Genomic DNA, 19,866 nt, shown 5'->3' on the forward strand with positions numbered 1-19,866 from the left:
ATTCTCTCCCATTTAATATAATCATTCAATGTTTCTATCACTACAAAACTGAGAGTCTAAAGAGATTGTGGCCTTAAAACTAAGGTTCTAAAGACTTTGTAACCTTTTCCAAGTATTACTGAAGATCATACCATTAGACAGAATTATACACACCTATCCGTTTAAAACGGGTCACTCTTTATTTTGGACTGAGAGTCAAGGTGCTATAGCACAAAACCATTAACATCCACAGAAACCTTCCATCATAGAAGTACTAAGGAGCAAAATAGTAAGCTTTCTTTCTTTCTTTTTTTTTTTTTCATTTTGTCTAGTGGAGAAGGTCTGTGAGGCAGACATTTAATCTACTTGTGATCCCAGTAAAGGGCTAAAGGTATATTCTTGACTCCATCTTTAAGTTGAGATATTTTACTGGTAGATCCCTTGTTTTCATCATTACCTGGAAGCCATTTCTTACTTTGAGAATTCAACTCTGTGTAGAACAACTGTCCTTGTTCTTCACTCTAAGTACAATCCCACTGAATTGTCCTAAAAAATCAGAGTATCCTTCACAAGCTGATTTTCTCACATTTTATCATTTGTAGTTAGAAAAATCAATGAGTACTTCCAACTTTCTCTCTGGCCACATCAATGACTTGCTTAGTGGCCCTTCCTATTTGCCATGTTACCACAGGTAAGGCAAGTTGGTACATAACTTGAATCACCTTTCTTCCAGCTTCAAATAATTATACTTCAAGTTATCCTTCAAGTCTCTACCAGTGAATTCCTTCATTTCCTTCCACTTCTTTTCACTGCCAATCTGAAGGTAAAGGCTACAAGTTTAAGGTTTTTGTGACGGAAACAACACAGTTCTAGTTCCAATAATGGTATCAGTCAGAATTCAATAAAACATGCAGAAATATTATGTGTATTAGGAAAAATAAATTTATTATAGGAATTAAGACTTACACACTTTGAAAGAAACAAGGATTGTAAAAGTTTAAAAATAGAAATAGTATTTCCAGAGAAAAGTATCTAGGCAGCCGCGAGACAGAGTAAGTTGGTTCCTGCATAGAAGTCTGGAAGTTATTGCACACCCATCTACAGAACTGGAGTGACAAAGGAAGGCTGGTCTGGAAGTCTATGGAAGATTATTGACTATTCATGGCTCTTATTTCTTTGAGGATAACATTAGGTGGTGAGCAAAGGGCTGCTCTTGACAAACTTAAGGAGGGACTGTTACATGCAGATGGGATATGTATGACCTGCAGACCTGCATCTCTCTCTTATTGACTTTAACTGATAATGACCATCAGAATGCAATCATAGTGCTTTGTTTCCACCTTCCAATGTTTACAGCATCACATTTGGCCAAATAGAACATGCATGGAAGGTGTTTACAGCAAACAGTTCCCAGCTATTGTGGTTTGGCTACAAAGTGTTACCCATAGTGTTCAGATGTGGAACATTCAGGAAGTGATTGGATCATGAGGTCTCTGACCTCATCAGTAGATCAATCCATTGAGAGCTGAATGAACTACTGGTAGGTGGTGGAAACTATACACAGGGGGATCATGGTTGGAAGAAGTAGATAAATAAATTTATGCCCTTGGGACTATGTTTTGTCCCTCCTACCGACCCCCATTTCCTGGCTGCCATGAACTGATCATCTTTCCTCCACTGCACCCTTCCACTGTGATGTTCTGCTGTAATCAGCTGATTGTGGACTGAAACCACTGAAATCATGAGACAAAATAAGAGTTTCCTTCTTTAGGTTGTTTACATCAGGTATTTTGGTCATAGTGATAAACAGCTAACACACCAGCTTAACCAACTAATACCAGAAAAGGTTTCAACAGATTCATTGAAGAAAATGTGGAAATTACAAAAGCATATAAAGAAGCAGAATAAAGATTACTCATAAGCTCAGAGGTAAATGTCATGAACATTTTAGTATATTCTCATTGTTGTTTTTTTTAATCTCTCTCTGAAAACTTCTATTTTGTTACAGAGGATTTAGAACTAGTAGTTTGCTAATGAAGTCAAACAACTCAAGATCTGGTTTGGTTAACTAGGTTTGAATACCAGATTTATTACTAAGTAACTCTATGAACTTTGGGCAAAATTAAAAACAACTCAATAAAAAAATCAAAACATTAAAAAAAGCAAAACTCTGTTCCCTCTTGGTTTTGTGTGAAATGAGAATTAAACATATTACTTACTTATATAGGTAGGATACAAGCTTCCAAAGATGTTCACATCATCATCTCCAGAACCTATGACTATGTTAGGTTTCATGGCAGAGAGGAATTCAGGTTGAATATGTGACTAAGTTTGCTAGACAGTTTACCTTAAGATGGGGAGTTTATACAGAATTATCCAGGTGGGCCCAATGTATGCAAGGGTTCTTAGGAGTAGAAAGGACAGGAGAAAGAACTAAAAGTCTGTCAGTGTATGGACTCTGCCTGACTTTGTTTGCTTTGAAGATGAAGAAATAGTGCTAAAGAAGGTGGTTAGAGAAAAGAAATGAATAGATTATCCCCAGAGCTTGTAGAAAGAATAAATTGAGTTCAGGCTGGTAAGTCAATTTTGAAGAGAAAAAACTTGTGTTGTATTAAACCACTAAGGTTGTAGTAATTAGTTTCAATAGGAATAGAAAATCAATACCTACCTCATGGGGTTGTTGTGAATATTAAATGAGATGATACATATAATGTGTATAATCATGATTAAAATGGCATATGGCACATTGTAGTTGCTTTATAAAAGTGATAGTTTACTATTTTACTATAAATATTGTATCAAAACAACATATTCTAGTCCTTAAATTTATATAATAAAATTATTATTATTCCTCTCTCTCCCTTTATTCATGTACACACATGTATGTGCAAGTTTTATATGACAGACATTTATCTGCCTTGATGGCCATTGTAGAGCTAGTGGCTGTACAATTTCAGACACATAACAAGGGCTCTATAGATTTTCATTAAGTGGATAAATGAAAAAAAGGTCAACATGTTTGTGCCAATATATTTTGTTACACTTCTTTTGCCTTTAGGCTAGATTCCAAGAAATGGAATTATTGGATCAAAATGAGCTGATCATTTTCTTGCTCTTTATACCTACTGCCAAATGGATTTTTAGAAAGTTTACACCAATTTACACTCCCATGGCACTGTATGAGAATGACTATTGTCCTACTCATTAATATATAGTATCCTACATTAAAAATCTCTGATAGCTATTTGCCAATTTTTATTTTGCTTTTAATTGCATTTTTGATTACTTCTAATGTTGATCAATTTATTAATTGTTGTATTTGTTATTAGCCATTTGTAACATTTGTAAGTTCTGTGATTATTATTTTCAATTTGCTAATTATTTAAATATAGGGATCATAAAAGTATCTAGAAAATAAAAAACAACACTCCTGAACTCACCAGTAAAAGCTGACAAATTTTAGCAATTTTAAGTTGTTTATTTCAATTATTAATATACTTACTTTAGAATATTAGAAATATATTTAATGTCTTCCATTTTCCTTTCTCTGTCTTCCCAGAGAATACTTCTGTTTTGCATATTCTTCTTGTATATATTTTTATGTGTTTACATACAACCCACATGCATATAACATTAGTATGTGTGATTCTTTTCTTCAAATTACCTCTCATTTGTTTTACCAAGGTGTTAGTATTTTTTATATTAATATGAGTTTGTCTTATCATGAGGTTTTTAACTTTTTGCTTGTCATATCACTCATAAATATTTCTCAGTCATTTCAATTATCTTCAGTTGTTGTTCAATTAAATTTCTACTGACTACATTCATTTCTCATTAAACTAGTTCCATTGATTTTTTTTTCTGCATTGTGTAGAACTAATTCTAAAGTTATGAGATTTGCATTCACTTATTTGGATTAAAAGCAAAGCATCATAATAATGATCACTGACAATTTCAGGTTTATAATTTCTAATCCTCACCTCAACTGATATGCTATAAATATAGACTGATAGCAGCTATTAAAATCTATGTTTTCATCTGATAATCTTCAGGTGGAATTGGTAAAACTTTTTGTATCACTTAAACTCATTTTTATCATTATTAGCTTATTGTGAAAGCTACAATAATAAGTACATTAATTAAAATTTATCAAAGGGAAAAATTCCAGGGATAATTTGATATTCATCAAATTTTAATTGCTGCTGGGAGGACACATATTTGCAAACTGTTGAAATCAAAGTAGTGCAACATATACCTTTTAGGGGTAGACTTCTCTGATCTTAGCAGAAAAATGTTAGAATCCATTGATACGGTTTAGGGTGTAACATTTTCCTGAAAAATAAAATGAATTTAATGAAATAAATATAAGTTAAGATAAAAAGGCTTCATAGTATACACAGGCAAGATTATGAAAAGAAAATGTATTCAGAATTTATCACTTAAAATATAATACTTTTAAAAAGCAGATAAAATTATTATATAATCTGAAGGTACTTTCACTAACCATATAATATATAATCAATTAGTAAATCAAAATATAAAAACCACCAACAGAAAACTCTACTGAATTTTCCTTAGATTTAAACTACCACAAATGAACCTGTATCCTGTGGCTGTCTATAGAAATTATTTTTTTATCTCATAATAAATATAAAAATGTTATACTTTTTGGTCTAAGGGAATAAGTTATAATTTAAAAAGAGCTCATAGGAAAATGTGTTCAGTGTACAATAGTTATGTTTATGTATGTTCAAAAATCAGCAGGCAGAGTTACAAGGTATGTATTTCTACATTGAAAATAGCAATTACCTAAAATAAAAGTATTCAAAAATTTTGAACACATGCAAGTGAACAAAACAAGATAATAAAAACTGGTACATCTAATGTTATCTCTTTAACTGGAGATATAATAAAAGCAAAATGAAAAGTTAAAAGATTAATGGCTTAAAATTAGATTTAGTTAATATTACCATGGGAAATTAAAAAAAAATATGTGAACTTCCAATACATTTCAACAAAGCAAACAACTAGGCTCAATGAAGTTTATGCTTGTTAAGTAAATGACAAATATAAGAAATTAAAATGTGTTTTTGATAGACTCTGTGTTAGGAAAGTGCCACGGCTCACCCTAGCCACTCTGATTTTAAATCAGTGCCCTTCAGCTTTCTTTCAGCCAGCTCTGCTGGAAACTGGCGAAAAGCACAAATGGAGAGAGACCAGACTTAGATTCTATTGCTTTGCTCCCAAAACAACTTAATTTAAAGTACTTGAGCAAGTAAAACTGACAGGCGGCTCTCTCCACTAAAGATGCCTAGGAGTTACGAAATGATAATTTGCCTTTTATTCCTCTATTTATGAAAATAGGAAAGGTTACAGTTTCAAAACAGACAGGGCACTATTTCAGGAAATAGTTTCAAGAATAAAAACATTAGAAGTTAGACTATTTATAAGCTATAGCTTTCTGTATTCCGATGTAAATATGTATTGGCATTGAGATAGCCAGACTTGAAGCTGAAAACCACACAGTGTTATTCACAAAGCTCTCTGCTGTTGTATTTCAATGTTTTTTGTTCTCCTTTTATTCACTGTCAGAATTAAAGTATTCTGCAGGCTATCTTTAGTAAACTGACCTAATGGTCTCCTTCATCCACTCCTCCCCAAAAGCCCACCCTAATTGAAGGAACCTTTCCCAAGTGCCCTGGGAAGAAATCTCCTTGGGAACTTCTTCAGAAGGCTATTTAGAGAGCACACGGTGACTGAAATAGTTCTTGGGGAGATGCATTGGCTTTTCTTGAGGGAGGGACTGTCTGGGCCTCCCTGGCTGGATTCTTCCATGGATAGCTCTGTGCTCTCTTTGGTCTTCAGCCTGTTGAAACTTGATTTTTTTTTCATATATATATATACATATTTTTTTTTTCTTTTTTAAGAGAAAGAGATTTCACATGAAATGCTTATTTACAGTAAAAAGGTTGAAAAAATAAGTATCAGGGTAAAACTGAAAAGATGGAATAAGATTGGAATTCATCAAGTATAGAAATCGAAGGAGGTGCCACCAATTGAACATAAGACATAGTAGAAATGGTTACTGTGTCACCTATGGGAGCTCTTGAATTATAGAAAGATGAAGATCTATTTTAACTTTAATAAATATTTTTATATCCACCCTATCTGATAGAGATTTATAAATATAAAAGGAAGTTGCAGTTTTTAATTACCCTGTAACCTACATCTTATTTATTTCTAATTTTTTGAAGTTTCTAACATAGAAGTAAATAAATGCCCCTAAAAGAGCACAATTCTAAAAATAATGAACTTATGTCGCAAGGTTGAAGTATTTTCATTGATTCTTTTTTTTCCCCCTTCTATATCCATAGGTTTCATCCCTATGGACAGTCAGTTGTGCTGCTATAGCTATGGTAATTTAAAAATAAATATTTCATTTTGGAAAAAAAATTGTTTCTAAATTGAATCTCTCCTAAGGCTTTTTCCATGGGCATACAGTTGCCCAGGTGTTCTAGTTCATCTTGAAAATAATATGTAGGTAATGAATAAAGTGCACAGACTACTGTGGACACATTTACTAGCTATCCAATTCTAGCCTCAATTTCAGAACTGATGATGGGAAATATTTTGTTGATTGAGACTGATACTATCCATTGCAGGTATTTCCATTTGACAAGGAGCCTCCAAGTCAAATATTATCTAAAGAAAAGAAGGAGCAGCTCAAATGACAAGCTCAGCTCCTGACTAATTGCCACAATAAGACAACGTGAAGCTTTGCTGCTGGAAAGCTAAATTGGCACACTGTGCCATCTTGTTGGAATTAAAAGATGGCTGGGGGGAAATACAAGAATACTCTTATAAAAAAAGTTATGAGGTAATCTCGTTATAAGTTTTCCAAACTTCCCTACTGAATGTTTGTTCCAAACCTTATTTAAATAGCATGTTACAGCGATACCTCATTTACATGGTGTGTCAAAGTGTTATAATTTCCACATTTCTAGACTCCCAGGTCCAAGACAGCGTTGCATAATGAAGGGAAGGGATACAAGATTTCTAGGAATGAATTTCAGTGTAAATAATAGTTATTCTATCAACCTTCCAAGGACAATGAGGAATCTCTGATGCATTGTTTATTATATACTCAATGTCTTTACTCTCTATGGATTTAGGCACTTTCAGTAAACATGGAAAATGGATTCATTATACTGTGGAATTTTTTAAAAAACTCTGTTACTTTTTTTTTTTTTCATTTGCGTTCTAACACAAATTTCATCTAAGCATAGAAATCGTTGTTTCTCATTGGGGAGTTTATCTGCCAAAATGTTATTGCTATAGGAAATGTATGTCACATTGGATTATCATTTGGCACTGTTCAAGCTAGAACAGTGTGAGCTTTAAACTTGGTTTAAAAAAATCTAATTAGTATCAACTGAAAAATAAGATCCCTATAGAAATTTTTTTCTTACTTTTCCTACTACAAAAGGTGATTTGTGACAAAATTGTTGATCTGTAATCATTTTTTCTATACAAAATCAAATTTGACACTTTCAGAACATATTATTCTTAGCACTAGGCAAATTTTCTTAAAACGTGCTTTAAAATGGGGAAAATTAAAAGAATAAAAATATTATTAAAGCAGCTGTGTGGGGATTAATGAGTGAAAATACAAGAATATAAGGCATTTGTAACTCTATTCAAAAAATTCTCTGAATAAACTTAGAGGGTTTTTAAAATTCAATCAATAAGAATTTATTGAGTAACTACTATCTGTCAGTTACCATGTCAGATAATGAAGGAAATGCAAAGACCATGGAGACTCTGGAAAGATTATGAATACAACTTTCATTTCATTTCACAATTTTATGCTCCAATCTTCAGGCAGATATAAAAAGACTAGTTATAATCTTCAACAAAACCAATAGGAACATACACACACATATATACACATTTGCACATATACATGTTCATGTTCATATACACATATATACTTGTGCACGCACGCTCGCACAGACACAGACACAGACACAGACACACACACACACACACACACACACACACACACACACACTGGCACACATTCATGAGAAAAAGTAAAAAACATGCAAAGCATCCTGTGCTTTAGAATCCAACATGCCGGAATGTTACTTGAACCAGGCTGGGTCTCAATATCCTTGAATGCAAATAGGATTGACAGCACATCTCTTATGCGGTTTTTTAAGAGTATTAAAGGGGTAACAGATGCACAGCATCTATTTGGTTTATTTTGAGAGACTTCTTGGAGGGGCAACACGTAGTCTGACACTGAGAAATGAGAATATAATAAAGAAGTACTATTAGAAAAGGAAGTTAATCTGATTGTAAATAGAGAAAGTGATTCAAGAATAGGTATAAACTTCTATCACCTCCAAATAATGTATTGCAGTTTAAAATTCCATTCACTGTAAAAATTATAAAAGCAAAAAGAGTGTTTTTAAAAAGTAGAAATTGAAATGTTTAGTTTGAAATAAAGGTGTGAGCTTGGATCTACTTAAAAAACACTAGAGAAATAAAATTGGTAAGATATTTATTCAGGAAAAAAATGTACCAAGATAAGGCAACTATAGGAACTTAAGGTATACTCAATTTTTTAAAAATTTCAAATTTAAAAAAATATATATATTTTTGTGATTAAAAATATTGAAAATATTTGGCTTTAATTCATCATAGAAGAAATTTAGCTAAGTTTATGTGTATTCTCTTTTCTATTTTACCAATATATCATATTTCTGCACATTTATCTTTCTTCTTTTGAATTGTTTTTTCCATAAATCAAATCTTATCCTTTTCATATAACAAAGACCTTTATTTCAGATAATTATAGAGATGAGAATTTATAATTAAATAAGGAGACTTTGTGGCATAAAATTTCACCTATACTTTATCTTAAAGACATGGGAAGTAAAGTCAATCTGAAAATTTTCTATAAAAGCATTTCACAGAATTAGTTTTGAAGGATTATAAATTCTTTGGCTATATCATTGGGAAGTGATATTTGAGAACAGTAAATACACACAGTGTATGTTTGTGCATGTGTGCGTAACTGTCTACTTTGTTATCAAAAAATTAGGTAAGGGCATTTTAAATACATGGTAATTGAAGAATAGGAATATATAGATAAAAAGGTGATTACTTAGAGATAGATATAGAAATGAAAATCCACTTTGCACAAGCTGATTTTAGATGACCCCTGGCTACTTTGGGTATCCTGAGTGAATAGAAGACTATCTTTCACTCTCTCTTATAGATCCTTTGTCTTCTATTATTGAGTCAAAATGAACTAATGACTTTATTGAGCTTTATTTTAGGAAATTTTGTGACTTATGCTGGCTTTCACCCTTAAATTATGCCTTGTTCCATTGCTCTCCATATTGCATTCTTGCCTTTTCTTATAGCACTATCTAAAATGCCAACCCCCATGAAGTCTCTGCTGAGGATTCAGACATTTAAGAAACCTGTAAATTCCCACTTTTATCCATGCTTTTTGAATAATGTGATATGCCATGCCCTTAACATTTTTATTGGATGTATTTATTTTTCACTCCTTCCTCACTTCCCCAGAAACTCTTTAAGGGAAAAATTGCACATAACAGGCTCTTGACAAACATTGTGGAGTTGCATTGCATTGCATTGAATTTGCAAATAATTTATAAATGGGTTGGTTTAACAGAAACTTTCTAAATGTCCATCCATCTGCTGTGTTGATAGTCATTATGTTTTATTAGGAAGATTCCGAATTTTAGTTATATATACACAAATATAAATGAACTCATTCCTTCATGTATTTGAATCACCAATATTTGTTAATTCTTCTGAGGATTTATATGGCATTTATCAAAAACATTATGGTAAAAGTTTCCTAATAACAAGTGTCTAGCACTATTCTGTTGCACTTTTTGCAGCTGCTATATTTTAAATATTTTAGTGATAGGAATATGGGAATCTTTCAAGTATTTTTTTCATCAGTATTCTTATTTGCTGTGGGGGTAGAAACACTAAATAATATATATACAGCAATGTACAGGCAATGTAAATGTTACCATCATCTTTCTGCCTGAACAAACTGTGTAATGCTTTAAATATAATAGCAACATACTGCAGAGTTAAAACAATTTCATTGATTTTTATTTCTAGCTCTTAAAGCATTGCTGGTCTCCTTCTTTTCATGAGTGAATTTGTTTTACCTCTCATGCTCATTTAGGAGATATGTTTTTCATCTTAGATCTGTTACATCACTAATAATTAAAATGTATGTGAATATCATGACTCTTAGACATAACCAGATCTCTAGAATCAATGTTCATGGAACATCCATTTGTAGGAAACTGCCTTATACTTTTGCTTTCCAAAAGTCATTTTTGGGACCATCCTCTGATCAAGAGTCCATGATTCACTCAAACAGAAGTCTATCCTGAAATTCTGGTCCATTACATAATTTTCAGAAGCTGGGAGAAAGGCATTTGCATCATTTCTGTTCCCAGATCTGTTCAATATATACTTCCAGTCTGTCATGCCTGAAATTAATTTTTTACAATCTGGATCTTTACTATATGCTAAAAATTCAGTACAAAAAAGGACCTCCTTCTGCAGAGAATATGTAAGCCAGAACATCGTGTTCCATCTTTATAATGAAACACATAGTTCCAATCAAAAGGCAAAAGATTTTTTTTTGTTGTTGTTTCAGAATGTTTGAAGAGAATAGTGTTTTAAAGGCTTTCAAATAGTCACTTTATAAAAGTGAAAAGATTTCTATCTTGGAATACATTTTGACTGAAATTATTTAATTTGCATGTAAACCACACAACCTTTTATTTATTTCAAGCTATATCCCTTTCTGTGTTTCATGCTTCTGAGGTTGGAAAACAAATGTGAATAATTTTAGAAATAATTTCTCTCAAAACACAATTATATGATTATTAAGGTGTAAACTAATTGTTAGTGCATGTCAAAAGTTTTACACAAATGATAACATTTTGACTCTTCTGTCAAGAAAATTAACCATAAATTTAAAATTTTGTCTTTCCCAAATGAGAAAATCACTCTTTATTTTTCAAACTTTTCAATGTAGAAGATATCTAAAAGTAAATTTCCAGTATCAGAAAAAGAAAATAGAATAATATGAAAAACCAACCAAACAAACAAAAAACACTTTGTGTGACTCTGGGAAAATCATTTAACTCTCAAGTTATGTTCCTTCTTCTGTAAAATGGGGATAGGCTCATGCAAGGAACTGTAATAATGCATGTAATGGCCACAAAAGCAGTACCTGTGTTAGATTTTTCTTCTCCTTCTCTTTCTCTTCCTTCTCTGCCTCTCCTTTCTTCCTTTTCCTTTTCTTTTTAATCTCTTCCTCTCATTTCCCTTCTTTCTGTTCCTCCTTTTTAATTCCAAAATGAGAATTTTTTGAGTATTTGGAGCTTTGTAGTATTTGACTTGAACCCAAGATTTCAATGCAAACCTCGATCATTCCAAACCCAACCTTCTTGCTAACCTACTTCCTCTAGGGTTTAACTGGTTTTTGTATAATGAACCTATCACAGATTGATAATAAGAGCAATAAAATTTTCTACTTTTTTTTCTCTGATGAATGTTACATTTCTAACAATATTTGCCTTATATTTTTGGATACTATATTGTTTGGTGCATGGATGTTTATTAATGTTTAGTTTTTGTCATTTTTAAGCCTAAATAATAAATACTAGTTTACATAGAGTTTTTTTTTTTTTGTTGTTGTTGTTAATATTCAGGTTGTTTAATATTAACCCTAATATGCATTGCTTTTATAAAAAGTTTATTCATAAATTTTCTAATTATTTTGAACTTTCTGAATTCTTTTTGGAATATGACTCGTATCTTATAAGTAGGTAGCATTTTTTTTCACTTCAAACTGAAATATTCTTTTTTTCCTAATATTTCCACTTAATTTTATAAATATTTTCTCTACTACATACTTTTATTAGTTAGGCTTAACTCATATTCCTTTTATACCATGGGTTTAATGTTTAGATTATGTTTACTAATTCAAGCAATTCCGTAAATATTATTATTCTACAATGGATTATACTCTAAACTTTTATGAAGAGTACTGTACTTTTGTACAGTCCTTCTTCATGCTTTGCACTGACTTCAATTAGTTTTTGTTGTTGTTGTTATTGTTTGTTTGTTTGTTTTGTACTGAGGACTTGGGGATCTGGGGCCTCACGCATACTAGGCAAGTGCTGTACCACAAAGCTACATTCTCAACCTTGCTGAATTTTTTCATAAAGTTTTTTTTTTCTTTTTGTATTTTGATTACTGGTGTCATAAACATTAGTTGCTAATGTAAATCTTTTTGTTGCTTACCAGTCAAAATCCAGTGTAATAGGCATCAAAAACAATTACAAAGTCTGAAAACTCAATTTACAATGGCTTAATTAAGCAGAAAATTCATTTTTGTCACATCACAAAATTCTAGAAGAAGTTCTTGACTCATACAGTAGCTTTTTTTTTTTTTTATGATGTTAAAGATGCAGTATCTGTTTAGCTTTTCTTTCAGCTGACTTTGGCATAAACTTTTGCCATTGGCCATGCCATTCTGTGCTTACAAGATGGCTAGCCACAAACAGGATTGTATCTAGATTCTGAGGAAGAAGAATATCAACACCAAAGACCCAGGGCATGTGTCTTCTACATCTTTCCCTTTAAAAACGTTTTCTCCAAAGCCTTGTCAGGAGAATTCCTGCTATGTTTCATTGAACCAGAACCCTGACAAATGACAATTTTTATTCACAAAATATGCTAAGGAATATTGTATTTTGCCTGGGAACTTGTTGTCTTATATACAATTAGAATTCTATTACAACCATCAATTTGTAAAGAATACATATTGCATAAGCAAGTAACAAAGTCTGCCAAACTCCATGTTGGTGTCACATGATTCTAGCCCCTGTCTCCCCCCACTCCCCCAGATTGGTTGTGTAGTAGATCACTAAAATTGAGTCAAAAGATTTGTCAACTGGGAATTTAAAAATATAATATGCAGTAAAGGCTGGAATTCAGAATAAAGACTAGCATACTCATTGTCTACAACATGAATACTGAAATTGGGAAAACCTAGAGAGAAGAAAGAGAAAATTTTTTTTTCAAAGAAAGCTTCAGAGTTTATATACCACATAGCTTCAGTACAACAAAGATCAATTCTTTTATTTCTTCAACACAATATTGCTTGTAGCTAATTTTGATAGTTTTTTTTTGTTTCTTCATTTAAACATATAAAATAAGAAAACGTATCCTCTTGATATTTTTGTTTTATTTTTATTTGGCTATTTCTGTTTATTTGAAATTTAAACTGTGAAAGCATGTACCCATGTGTCTGCTCAACACAGTATTTCCTCTGCTTACAATGGTATATAATTAATAAATATGTGTTTAGTGAATAAAGTCTCTTAATTACTAAGAATCCTTAATTCTTTTGATTATTTCTTATTTTGATTATTTTATTGGTTTCAATTGTAATTAGCAACATTCTCTTTTATGAGTTACCTTTGTTGAATGACATTCTGGACAATGTCCTTAATTATCTTGTTGAAACAGTTTATCTTAGTGTAGTAAATTTCCCAAAAGTGTACTTAAATAAGAAAAATCTTTCTTTTGCATTCACATAGGTTAGTGTTTGAGGAGACCACTAATTAGCATCTCTTTTCTCTGCTATATGTGTACACCAAATGAGAAAAAAGGAAAAAGAAATGGCAATCAAAATAATATCCTGATGGGAAATCTTTATGAAAGAATTGGCTTCTATCTGTATTCTAGTTTTCTAATGTCAAACTTCAGAATTAGACATACTAACCTCACCCCCAGCAAAAGTTCTGGAACAGCCAAAAAAGCATGAATTAAATTATATTGCCCTTATGAATTAAAGTTTAAAGAAATTAATGTAAGCACACTCAGTTGGAAAGACTCTCCCAGTGGAAAGGTTAATTTCAGCACTAGGCATTCAGCATACCACAGGGCCTATAATCCTTCTATGTAAAATGCTTCCTCTTTCAAGGATTTCCATCAGAGCCATCATTAAATTCTTCCATATATTTACAAATTTGCTTTGGTATCATTATCATTGTGAAGTCTTTAATGAACTCTTTCTTTCCTGCATAGTATATTACAAACATCTGAATGCCCATGGCTGCCTTAGTACTATGTGTCTGAATTGCAGAATTGAACCCACTGACTTTCAAGTCACAAAGCTCACTCCATGAGCAGGCATTTCCATATCTCTGGTGTTGTGACTATTTCTACTGCCTTAACTATGGAATTGCTTGGGTCTTGGAAATACACCTAGCACCTAGCAAAGATGTTTCTTTTTTATTTTTAATTGGCCAATTTAGAACCAATGTGTAATCACTCACAAGTGGGAGATAATTCTTGAGCCTTGTGCAAGTTATGTTAATTTTAGGTACTCCCTTTGCCTTTTTTGTCTTGGTACTGAATGAAATACAGATTTTGAGAAACTGAGCTATCCCTGTGTATGCCTAGAAATGGAGCTCATGATTTAAATTAGAACTTCATTAGGGGCCATAAAACTCATTAGATTGGAAAACAGTAATATTATTCTTGCCTATTGCCATAAGAACCTGCAAGTTCACCCTCCATAGCCCTCTTTACCTTCTAGTTTAATCTTTGCCTCAGTTGCTTCCCCTGATAATTCTGAAGGGAGGGCTTAGTGTGGGACAAAATAAATGTGACTGCCCAGTCACATTTGAGGTTTTCATTTTGATTTTGTGAAAAAGGATATTTTAAATAATTAAGGGATCAAAAGAGCACTTTTAGAATAAGATTATTAATAAGAAGACTAGATATTTACAATATAATTATATATATAGATTCCCCCTTCCCCCAGTTTCTTTCTTTGTAAGAAAAGAACTTTAACCACATATTTTGTGTTCATTCCTCACTTGGAAAAAAGATGGGTTAGAATAAAGAAATGTGTGAAACTGTATTCAGATTTGCTCTGTATAATTAATGAGTCATCATCTCCCTTAAGCAGAGAGATGGGATGTTAACCTTTGCTGACTGTGATTATTAGTCTGACTCGGTATTTTCTTAACCTTAAGATCTTGATCTTTAGTACTAGGGTTCATATCACAAATGTTGAACCCAAAGGATTTGATCCTAACATAAATGACTTCAATACCAGTCTCTTCTGTTTCTGTGTACCACTAAAGAGCAATAAGAAGATCATTTTTTTCACTGTTGTTAAACTCTCCTGCTGGAGTTATTGGACTGACTTATAAATGTTTGGCTGCCTAGTCCTAAAATGGTGATAATAACAATTTTATTTAGGCAAAATTCCACACTTAAAGTTCCATACTCAAACTCACACTGCCAATAATAAATAAGTCATATTAGCTAATTCCTTTATAAGTGAAGGGAAATATAATGTTTGAATCCCAAAGTTTAAAACAATAGAATCACATTAAGGACTGCATCTGCATGTGTGTTTCTACACAGTTCAAGCCACGCTCTAGTTGCTTTCTCTTTCCATTTTTGCACTTTCTTTTCCTTGGTGATTAGAATATTTTTTCTTTCTTCTCTCACAGACTTTACTTCACACACATTTTTAAATGGTTGATGAATAACATTATTTCACCTGAAGAGTATCTATTGAATCCCTTTATCATTTGTTATAGTCAAGAATGAAACTAACTAAAGCAAAACATACTGTTTGTTGAGATTATATTACATGGCCCAAGTCTGTGCTTTCCTCTGTCCACTATTGACATTTTATTCTATGCTTTCAGACTTTCTACTTGTCAGAATTTTAACATTTGCAAAAGCTTCTAATCTAATTTTCCTACCACTATTTTCTTCCTACCCTACATTTTTTTCACTATTTGCTACTACATTTATACATATAAATAGCAAAAAGGGATTATATCACTCCTTTCCTTAAAAGTCCTGACTAGCTTCCTATAACACATCAGCTTCTTAGTTTGATGTAGAAAGCTTTTACAATCTGTATCAAGCTTTTAGCTAGATGGTTTCATTTATAGTCTGAGAGACCCTTCTGTATAGCACCAATAGAATTCTGGTTTTTATATTTGGCAGAAGCAGAAGTTTAACATTGAAACTTAGCTGTGATGTTATCCTTCAAGAACAAGTGATGAATAAAGACAAATTCAAATAGGAAGCCCCCAAACCAAGCAGTTTAGCCTAAAAGTCTTAAATTTCACCACATTTGAGAGAAGATGATACAAAGTCAGAGGAAGTCTAGATGGTTCAACAGAACAGATAACCTATGGCAATGGAGTCTAATGGATTCATCTATGGGAACAAATAGGAAGCATTAGTATCTTAAGCCTAAAACCAACCACCTTCATTCCACTTACATTTATTCAGAGAAATAGTAAGGTGACAGGAGTACTGGATGATTAAAAGATCAAGAGTGAGTGTAAAATTAGCTCTTGCATTTGTGTTCATCAATTATTTTGCTTTAACAAGTATCTCTGAGATTCTACTGACTTATGGAAGCAAACTTTAATTTCTTACTTTTAGGTCAGCATGTTAGCTCCATGTTTATTCACATGTTCTCATTCCATATTTCAGCAGAATAAGTAGCCCCTGTCTATGGTATGCTGTCCTGAAAGAGAAAAGAAACAGAAAGCCCACATTTAAAGCATATGCCTAGAGAGAATATGTATCCATCCACTGAAAAAACTTGCCTCATTGCTGGTTTAAAAAAAAAAATCTATCTTTTGAGAGGCATGGTAAGAAAGGGGGTGAATTATATTCTGAGGGGGGAGATAACAGACAATTAGGAACAATAACATCTTTCACAGATATCAAAGTACTATACATTCTGATTTTCCCCCCATACATCTATTGCAATTTATTGCTTAAGTCAGTACACTTGTTTAAGTTGTGAACACTCAGTGTTTATTTTGTTTAACTTAAATATCTGGCATTATATGGGTGAGGCTCTGATATTAAGTAATCAGCTATAAGAAAATAAGTTATAACTTTCAAGCAATATATATTTATGTTTTATAGTCATTTGTATGCATCAATTATGTCTTGGATTATTGGAGCACAATCTAAACTTTCCAAACTTTCTTATACCATATATAAAGTATTTTCTTGTATTCTATTCTGCAATTGCTTTGGTGCATACTTCTTCATTTCTCTATATTAAAATATATTCAATAATTATTTCTTTCTCTATATGCAAGGCTGCCAGTTGGTAGACAAGGTGAATATAACATTCACTGACCAATTTATTGTTTCTACATAATATTTTAGAAGTTGTTCTTTTAGTTCAAACAAATTTCATCCTTTATACATATTTTATTTGCTCTATATAAATATTCTTTACAGGTATTAATTTATCATTAATAATATTGTGAATACAGATTTGAGGCAAATGAGCAAAAAAACTGGGAATAATTGTTGAGTGTAGGAGTTGCATCAAACAGTGAGAAATAAAATCCTTCTTTGATCCTAATTTGAAATTTGTTTCCTGTAACATGTTATCCTCCTATTTCATCATTGATCTGCTCACATCATAAAATGACATATTCATAAGCTTATGAGTGAAACTGCTATCATAATGTTTAGTTCCTTTATCAGGAAGGTGAAACTTGGAGAATTATTTACTTATTCACTTATCAAGGAGAATCTCAGTATGGAGGGGTTTTTAAGTCAATTTATGTAATTATCTAGTTTGTGGAATACTCCCCTGATGCCTAATTTGCTAATTTCCTGCAGACTGAGGGAAATCCATTTATCATGCTTTTAATTGGGCAGCCATAAAAAATAAGTAAATATTTCATCTATTCATTTTCCTACAAGAAAGTTGTTCTAATAAAATTTTAAAATAAATTGGTGATCGAAATTATTGGAAAAGATAATAGTCTTAAAGAAATGAAAGACTTTATTGTACTTCATTTCTATTTGATAACTCTATACGTGCCCCATAGTAATTTTACTACGTATTTTTGTTGTTCACTTTCAAGATATGCAATAACTACAAATTCTGTAAACCTCCAACTATTAAATTATTACATGTATGTAGTGGGTGGGAGGAGTATTTGAGAATTAAACTATGCCTCCTAAAGTATAATATCTACATGTATATTGAGACTTTTTATAAGAAATGTTTGTCCTTCTTTCCCATGAATTTACTTTATCTAAATATTCATTTAATCATTATGTGCTCATCTAGATCTGTTTGATATTTTGGGTTGTAATCATTGTGTTTGTTTAAATAGTGCCCCAAAATGTTACTGTCCACAAGAAAACTGTGAATGTGACCTTCTTTGGAAATAGGGTCTTCACAGATTTAATCAAATTAAGATGAGGTCATGTAGGATTAGGATGGATCCTAAACCTAATATCACCGCTATCCTTATAAGAAAAAAAGAAAATTGGAAAAAAATTAAAAATACATGTCAATGTTTATCTATGATATTTTTTGAAAGGTAAGCAGTTAAATGCATGGACCTATTGATTAAATGACAGATACAGAAAAAAAAAGGCCCTGACAGACCCCTCACTTACAACATTTCTTACTGCCTCCTCCTCATTTCTATTTCCCTAGAAAGAAGTTTATTTAGTTAATTAAGATGTTTCTGGACTAATGGCAGGGAAGAGGAAAACTTACAGAATGAAGCAAATAAAGTCTATAGCTACCCAAGCTACCCAAATAACAAGAAGGAAGAAGGTAACATACACTTGGAAGAAAACAAATGTGTATGTATGTATGTGTATGTGTGTATATATATATATATATATATATATATATAGAGAGAGAGAGAGAGAGAGAGAGAAGAGAGGGGGAGGAAGATAGGGATAGAGGGAGAGAACAAATAAATTAGAGGAGATTGGCAGAAGAAATAAAAGAAAAAAGGGCATAAAAATGTAGCACTTGATGGAGATATGTCAAAGCCAACTTGAAAGATCTCCCCAAAGCAAGACTTGAAAACAACCTGACCAACAACGTAAAAAGACTGTGTTAGTTTCCTGGGGCTGCTTTAACAACTTACCAGAACATGGGTGACTTAAATAATAGTAATGTATTCTCTGCCCGTTTATGAAGTAGAGACATCTAAAATCAAAGTATGGCAACCCTTTCTCTGCAGTCTCTAGAGGAAGATCCTCCCTTTCTTCTCCATAGCTTCCGGTGGTTTCCAGCAATCTGCAGATACACATTTCAACCTATGCCTCAGTCTTTACACAAAAAATTCTCCCTTGTGAGTGTGTCAGTTTGGGTTTCCAAATTTCCCTCTTCCTATAAGGACACCAGTGATATTGGATCCTATTTCCAAAGTTCACTTTTACAGGTTCCCTGTGGACATGAATATGTGGGGAGCACTACCTAAACATAGGTATTACCCCCTCTGGAAGGTGGAGCTTAATTCCCTAATCCTCCTCCCAGCTGAGCATACAGGCATACACACACACACACACACACACACACACCTTGAACATGTGCTGAATTTACTGATGTCTATCTAAAACAATAGAATATTGAAAAGAGTAAAGTAATAGTCTTACATGGGGAATGACTACCAAGCATTGTTTTTATCCAATGACTGAGGTTAACATCATGTAACATTAACATTACTGTAAAAATGGGAGAAATCTGAAGGAAGTCTTAAGTTTCCCTAGTAGTAATGTACTAGTGGCAGTTTCTTAATTTTCACAACTGTGTCATGGCAAGGTAAGATGTTCACATTTGAGAAACTGAATAAGGGGGCAGGGAATTCACTGAATTATTTTTGCAAAATTCTGAAATCTAAAATTATTTCAAAATAAAAAAAAATTTTAGAAAGCATCTTGTAAAATGTTTTTTAATAAAAATATGAACAATTATTT

At 32.3% G+C, this 19,866-nt stretch overlaps 1 long non-coding RNA gene across 1 annotated transcript in view; it reads right to left on the minus strand.

The window, feature by feature from the left end:
* Positions 1–4,182: 4,182 nt before the first annotated feature.
* Positions 4,183–19,866, minus strand: part of LOC124080493 (uncharacterized) — a 34,941-nt gene continuing 19,257 nt past the window's right edge. Inside the window, exons 4-5 of the long non-coding RNA XR_006847734.2 lie at positions 16,543–16,633; positions 4,183–4,311 (exon numbers count right to left, since the gene is read on the minus strand). This is a non-coding gene — a long non-coding RNA (uncharacterized LOC124080493). The remainder of the gene's footprint in view (positions 4,312–16,542; positions 16,634–19,866) is intronic.

The sequence above is a fragment of the Marmota monax genome, unplaced genomic scaffold, assembly GCF_021218885.2.
Source record: "Marmota monax isolate L192 unplaced genomic scaffold, Marmota_monax_Labrador192_F-V1.1 WCK01_AAM20220418_F8-fsc00018, whole genome shotgun sequence".
NCBI lineage: Eukaryota > Metazoa > Chordata > Mammalia > Rodentia > Sciuridae > Marmota > Marmota monax.